The sequence below is a fragment of the Meleagris gallopavo genome, chromosome 12 (genome assembly GCF_905368555.1).
Source record: "Meleagris gallopavo chromosome 12, MGAL_WU_HG_1.1, whole genome shotgun sequence".
Classification (NCBI taxonomy): Eukaryota; Metazoa; Chordata; class Aves; order Galliformes; family Phasianidae; genus Meleagris; species Meleagris gallopavo.
The window spans coordinates 15,472,427-15,479,383 of NC_139415.1; the positions used below are offsets into that span (position 1 = coordinate 15,472,427).

At 36.0% G+C, this 6,957-nt stretch overlaps 1 long non-coding RNA gene across 33 annotated transcripts in view; it reads left to right on the forward strand.

Annotated features, from left to right (window-relative positions):
* LOC109369660 (uncharacterized) overlaps positions 1–6,721 on the forward strand; it is a 124,724-nt gene extending 118,003 nt beyond the window's left edge. For 18 of the 33 annotated variants that reach the window (XR_014885851.1, XR_014885878.1, XR_014885852.1 and 15 more), the window contains one exon: positions 298–6,711. This is a non-coding gene — a long non-coding RNA (uncharacterized LOC109369660). Of the gene's footprint in view, positions 1–297 lie in introns of all 33 variants that reach the window. The other 15 variants (XR_014885863.1, XR_014885865.1, XR_014885867.1 and 12 more) reach the window with 5 other exon arrangements.
* The last annotated feature ends 236 nt before the right edge of the window (positions 6,722–6,957 follow it).

Consider the following 6,957-nt stretch of genomic DNA (forward strand, 5'->3'; position numbering starts at 1 on the left):
AAATTAAACCAAAATGAAAGGAAATTTCTGGAAATGCTACATGTACGTTCTTGATGTTCTCATTTCCCATCTTTGGTGGTTCTTAGTTCCACCAAAGTGTTTATGCTACCCATACTGTATATGTTACCCTACTGATACCTCCAAAACCAGAGCTCTTCTGCTTTCAGATTCTTTTCTGCAGCCTATTGGAGCTTAGCAACCATTAACAGACCTCCCCACTTTCATAGTCAGTATGTATTCAAATAATAGTTTTGACTTTTGAAAGGCTTTAACTTCTTTCCTTTTTTCCTTCTTTAGCACATAAACTTCTCTGCCTTGCTTTTATTGAATGGAAATGCTACATAACTATTGTAAGGAGGCAGAGACGGAAACTGGACCAGAAGCATTAACCAGCTCAAATGAGAAATACAAACTAAAAAGCTGTCTGTCCGTTTTGGAAACATGCAGATAATGTGTATGTCACTTGAAATTCACATGCATTTGGGATCTGCTAAGAAAAGTAATATACAGCAATGATATCTTTGATCATTGAAAGAACTCAGAAACATAGGAACTGTGTCGAGTGTGGTTATCATCAACCCATTTTCTATTCCCAGTGCACAAATCATTTCATGCATTCTACAACCCAAGCCACGATGCTGGGCTTCAAAAGCAATTTCAGCAGCAAAATAAGGTGCTTTTCTTCAATTTTCAAGCCATTTGTACGAGGTTAGTGTTGTTTACCCACCTGGTACACTGATATTTACATACCCCTTTAAAGAAAATTGGTAGGTATGATTTATGGAGTACTGTAAGAGCACAATTTTCCATGTAGTGCACCTAATCTGAAAGGGCACTTGCAAAGGTCACTCTGGCCATACAAATACCAAGTCTTCTCTTTGGAATAAGTTAGGATATTCATTTTTCTTGGAAAATGTCAGCAGTACCCTACTCCAGGGGTTAGTTTATGCAGATAAATGCATAAGCCTTTAATCTTAAGGCAAAAATACTCTACACAAATGTAAAAGAAGTCCATCTATCACTGTTAAGACCTGTAATTTGTTTTTATTTAAATCCCAAGCCAGGGCAGCCTGGGTAACAAAATTGTTAACATGGTAGCTCACATCTAAGCCAAGATTAAAGTATATAAACATACATTTGCTTTCAACCTGAGTGAACAATACTCCATGTCTTCTGAAAGCCATAATCTGGATTTCGAGCATCTTCAATATCTGTTCTTGTTGTGCTACTGTGAAGTCTTAGAGTGCCTGACCCTAGCATGTTGAATTGTCCAATGAGTGCACTGTGCATTTCCAGCATTTTATCTCTCAATGAAGAACAGTGACAAATGTTTTTATTGTAAACACAACTTAACTAAAAAAAAGATCCATTTCCCATCTTCAGACAAAAAGGAGATAAACTTTAAAATTGCTTTAAGTAATTCCAGCACTGGTTTTCATATAAAATATTGACTTTTTCATATGGAGGTTTTTTATATGTATGTATATTTTATAATGGCCCGTCTTAATCATTACTGGAGGTTGTTATTGACAACAAGAAACAGTTCAATTTTGGTTGTTAATCATATCCATGTAGGAAGTTTTTTTATAGTTTTCATGCGTTGTTTTAAATCATGTTGCAGAATATTTTATAATGAGGAGTCTCAGCTTTAGTTAAGCTCTTTCAAAAGCCAGAAACAAAGAATGCACTCTTAATGAGGTCTAGAAGATTTTAAAACGGAAATCATGTTGAAGTACTTTGTAAAAATGATGTTTCACATGTTTAAACTGGGGAAATTCATACATATAATTTTTTTTAGAAAATTCTGGTCAGTTGTACTGAAATTTGTCAAGGTCTATAATATGCCATATGTTTCATACTGCATAAGAATGATGGATATACTTGGAGGATCCAAGTCTGTTGCTACTGCCCTCCCACTTACTTTTATGCCTATTTCAGAAAGGAAAGGGGCAATAGGAAACATAGTGCTTGTGCATTCTTATTTCACATCAGCCATCTTAAAAGAGATCTGGTCATTGTGCAATTTATTACAACTCCAGCAGAGATGTGTGGTTCCAGCAAGGTGATACAATGAATAGGGAAGCTCCTCAGATTTAAAGCAATGAAATGCTTTGTTTGGAAGAATAATCCACTCTCACATGTAATGGACTGTGCAAAATTGGAGTCTTAAATTAAATTTTATTGCATATTATTATTATTTCCCCCCTATGTGCCTTTTCCAGTTATTTCTAAAGGTCATTTTGTCTGCCAGGTAACATTCAGAAACAACTCTGAAAGTGATCTGTCTATAAGCCTAATCTGTTCAAGCCAGTGGTCACCTTGGATGATATCCTGCCCCTTAGAGTCAGGGTAGCAGCATACACCTCTGTATGAACCCAGAAAACTTATTGCTGTTGAATGCTTTTTAAACTGTAGCCCTAACTACAGTACTGGCCATGAAGGTGAATCATTAATTGCAGAGAACAAATGGTAACTCCATTTCTTTCCAGATTTGTGTACACTGTTGGGCTCATCTTTCCTTTGGTGCTTACTTTCGCTGTACAGTGTTACATTTAGAAGTATTGCAGCCATGAAATGGGTATTAGCTGCAGCACCAGAAGTTGAATAGCTCTTTTAGCATATATTCACTAAGGTTAATTAATATTGAAGTACCTCACCTGTTTCTACAAGGTACTGAACTATATAGTAATATCCTAAGATAAAAAAAGGGTCCCTATATATTCACAAAAGGTGCAGACAAAACAGAAGCAGTCTGGGGACAGAGGTGCAGGTAGCCTTGTTGTCACAACAGATAGTAATTAGGAATAAGTGTGAACCTGTGTGAAACTGTGTGAAAAGGAACCCCCTCAGATACGAGTCAACCAAAGAGCTGAAAAGGATTAAAATACTGGCTTAAAGTCACGTTTCATTTAAAATATTAAAATCCTCACACTAATGGTATTTTATAGGCCTGAAAAGAGGTACTTCTCAGTGAGTTGTTTTAGGTTGATCTGTTGTAATTTTTCACCAAATTAAAAAAAAAAAAGAATCTAATATATTTCTCTAATATAGAGAAATGAAATTGTGCCACAGAAGACTGTAATACAAGTCAAAATAAACAGTTCAATTTTCTTATTACTGATACTTCTGAACGTGATGAAAAAAATTCTCCTGTTAGAGAATCTGAAACTTTCACTATGGACCGTGTTGAAATCTGCAGCATCTCCATACTGCCATTAAAAAAAGTAACACAACTGGATGAGATTCCAAACAGGCGATTAGTTTGCCATTGAAGCATAACCAATGCCTCAACTAAAACAAGCAAACAAGCAGTCGAACATGTTAACATAATTTTCTATCATTTCTTTTTGATGTGGATTGGATGTAAAAAATCTGGGACGCAAGCCATGATGTAGATTTTCAAAATTGATTAGCATTTTTGGACAGTGGGAGCAATTTCTGTGGTGGTGTAATTTATTTTAAGCTAAAATTGATCAGTGTTTTTTTTTTGAAAAATGTGCACCAAAATTGCTATGCAAATCAAGGTAAATGGAGCCATGAAATGATGGTAGAATCACAAACTAGGGTAAAATGTAAATTTAAACTAAGGAAGGCTGGTCAGTATTGCAGTAAATATAAGGTGACTGTGAATAGTTTTCTTTGGTCTTAGAGCAGCTGTTTACAGTTGTCAAACACTTATCACAATGTATAAAATGCTTAACGTGTTTGTGAAAGTTGTTTTTTTCATTGTCATAACATTAATCATGGATAACTTAACTTTAATTCTAATGTGAATGTAACATATAATTCCATAGAAATTCTATTGTAGCCTAATGTTAATGTCCACTTACTTTAATGTTTCAGTGACTTTAAGAATTGTCATTGCAAATGTTCCGTCAGTCCCATCTGACTGTGAGTATAAATTGATTGTATTTTTACAGCTCTTTGACTTCCTCTCTATTTCCAATACACAAAAACAATCCACACAGAAACTATGTTCCTTTGGTGTTATCAAGCACAAACAAAAAGTTAAGGAGTGAGTCATAGCAGGGCAATTCTCAAAAGAATGAGATCCTTCAAAGGTCAGCTTTTCTTGCTCGTCAATTGTTGACATTTAAGCATTTATTTCAGACATTGCTGATAATGTTTTCTGAGATAGTGTGGAAGAATTGCTGTGGTGGTATGCAATTATGAGCATAATGAAATGCAAAAATGCAAATAAGGTGGTACGTGCCAGTCCTTTAGAGTGCCTTTTGTCAGAATTGCAGGCACCATGAGACTTTGATAGATACCGTGTCAGTTCTCACTGCTAGAGCTGTGATATCTTTTAAAGAAGCATCTCCAACATGTTATCACTGGATGCTAATTAGAAGTAACCTTTGAAGATGAAAAATCCAGGTCATATTCTATAAACTCTAAAAACAGCATCAAACTAATTGTGTCAATATCATTTTACTTCAGAAGCCAGCCTTACCCTTTTTTTTGCACTATATTTGTACATCAGCACTGTAATACCCAGTTCAGTGATACTTATCATCCCTCAGTCCCACAGATTTTTTCACATTGCTATATCCTTTTCATTAAAGGCTCTTCATTTCTGAGTAAACCATGCAGACATACTATTCTTGCACATTTCTTCAAAATTCAGAGAATCTGCAGGGTCTTTGTAACTCAGGATATTATTAGTTCATAGAAAAGATAAGTTATAAAAACACTGACGCTGAAAATCAGAAAAACAGGTGTCAAAGTGGAGTAATGAAGCAAAGGGTGTAAAATGCCTTCACAGTGTTAAGATGGGACATTAGGTACGTGTTAATTGTGTTGTGTTTTATCATGATATAGTTGTCTGTAGTAACTGTGATATGAGATGCCTGAACTAAAAGCTGCTTTCTAGTTTTATATCCAAGGTTACTAAAGTAAAACTTTAGTTCTTTACTCTGAAATGATACTACCCTGGAGCATGCTGGTCTTCTAGCATGAGTCTTCCAAAGCAGATGCTTTAAATTTAGCGTTTGAATAATTCCATTAATTTTGGCACCCATAATTGCACACTGGAATGACTCCCTACAAAGGGAGGTACTTGAGTTCACTGCTGGTTTGAGTCTCATATTTCAATACATCCAAGAATTAATCTCCATATTCTTTATGATTATTCCACTTTACAGCACTGGTACTGATCATCTTTTACTTCTTTGGTAGTTTTCGTGAGGATTGCCTAGAAGTAATAATTGAAAAGCTGTATCAATGGAGTTCTCCCTGTCAAAGAAACAGAGCTCGAGCATGTGAAATGTTCACATTTTGTCTGACTTAAGCTGCCTGGGTTGGCTGTTACAAATTCAAATCACATTCAAATGTCAAACCCAGAGCAGAAATGCAAGTAGATGTGAAATAAAGATGGAAAACAGAAAGAGAACAGTGGACTACACTAAAACAGTGGACTGACTGAATGACTGACTGTCCTTCTACCAGTTAGCTCCTCTAGTTCCCCCAGAATCAGGGATGAATCAGTTCCTGAAACTATTTCTTCAAAAACGGTCTCTGTTGCAAAGTGTTCCTGTGCAACTCGGAAGAAAATTCCAAAGGCAAAAATAGTTGTTGAACAGCCACTGAGAAAAGGGGCACATCGAGCTTAGTTGCGCAGCTACAGCTGTCAATATTTTACTATCTTTTGCACCATCTAAGGCATTCAGATTTTAATTTTTTGACAAGCAAAACTTAAAACAATTAGAACATTTTCTCTGTTTGCGAGTTGTTTTGCATACAATTTATATCAGCTTTGATGTTATTTCACTAGGGAGATAGTTGTCAATCCCTGAATAGAGTTTATTTCATAACTTTTTATCTGATTTTCTTTTATGATGCTCTCTCAGATATAAAGCTACTTACTGTACTTTTGGCTACTTAATTAATCCTCATTATAATTATACTCAGCATATTATAAACTCTGTATCGCACTCAAAATTACTCACCCTTGGGAAATGATGCTAATAAGAATATGAAACGGATCTCAGGCAAAACTTGTCTCTCATGTTTCTCACAGATTTAATTTCTGGAGGTCTATCTTTGTCACTTACAAAATAGAAGATACTACACTCTGAAAACTCCTTTCTCACTCTTTCATATTTGCCTGAGATAAGTTCTACTCATCAGCTAATCCTCCCATGTGCTACGATAATGTAAGCAATAATAATTTTAGTATCACTGCAAGATTATTTGGCCTCTGTCAGCAAAACTTGACTGTCACATAAAAGCTATATTATACGGGGACTCACTACATGAATTAAAGCAGTGAACATGCAGCTGATACTTGAGTTCTATTTTCATCAGCATCTCAGTAAGCTTCAGCTTGTGGACTGGCAAACTAAAATGGTATAGAGTGAAATCCTCGCTGAATTCCTGGGCAAAATACATTCAATTACCTGCTTGCAAGGTTTCCTAACAGCTACCTCAATGAAAGTTACAGAACTTGAGTGTTTTTACTGCTGTGCCTTCCAGCACTCCATTTCACTGTAAGAGATGCGGTAACTCCTTTCAATTAACATTTGGCCGATGTAAGGATCACTGCTTTGTGTTGTGTCCCAAAGAAGGACACTGTGAACCAGGGCTTGTGTCACGTCATAGTAGATTCTAAACATGACAGTTTAGTTCTGTTACTGGGTGTAGAGCCACGAAGTCCAGCCTGTGTCTCATTCTGCCAATTTTGTTTCACATCCAGAAAAACACGAGCATCTGCCAAGACTGGGTTCACAGGGAGTGATTCAGTCTTGGAATGTACTGCGTTTACTGGTGGCTTAATGACATGGCGGTGAATAAGATCAATGCTTGAGTTTAATTCAGACTCAAGAACGAGAAGAACATTTCTAGTGGAGACATACATTGTTAATGAAACTAAAAATACCATGAGGGTGTGTTGCTTATCTTCTTTGGTCTAGTAGTTGTACAGATTTCCTCACAGTGATAAGAGGACTGCTGATTATT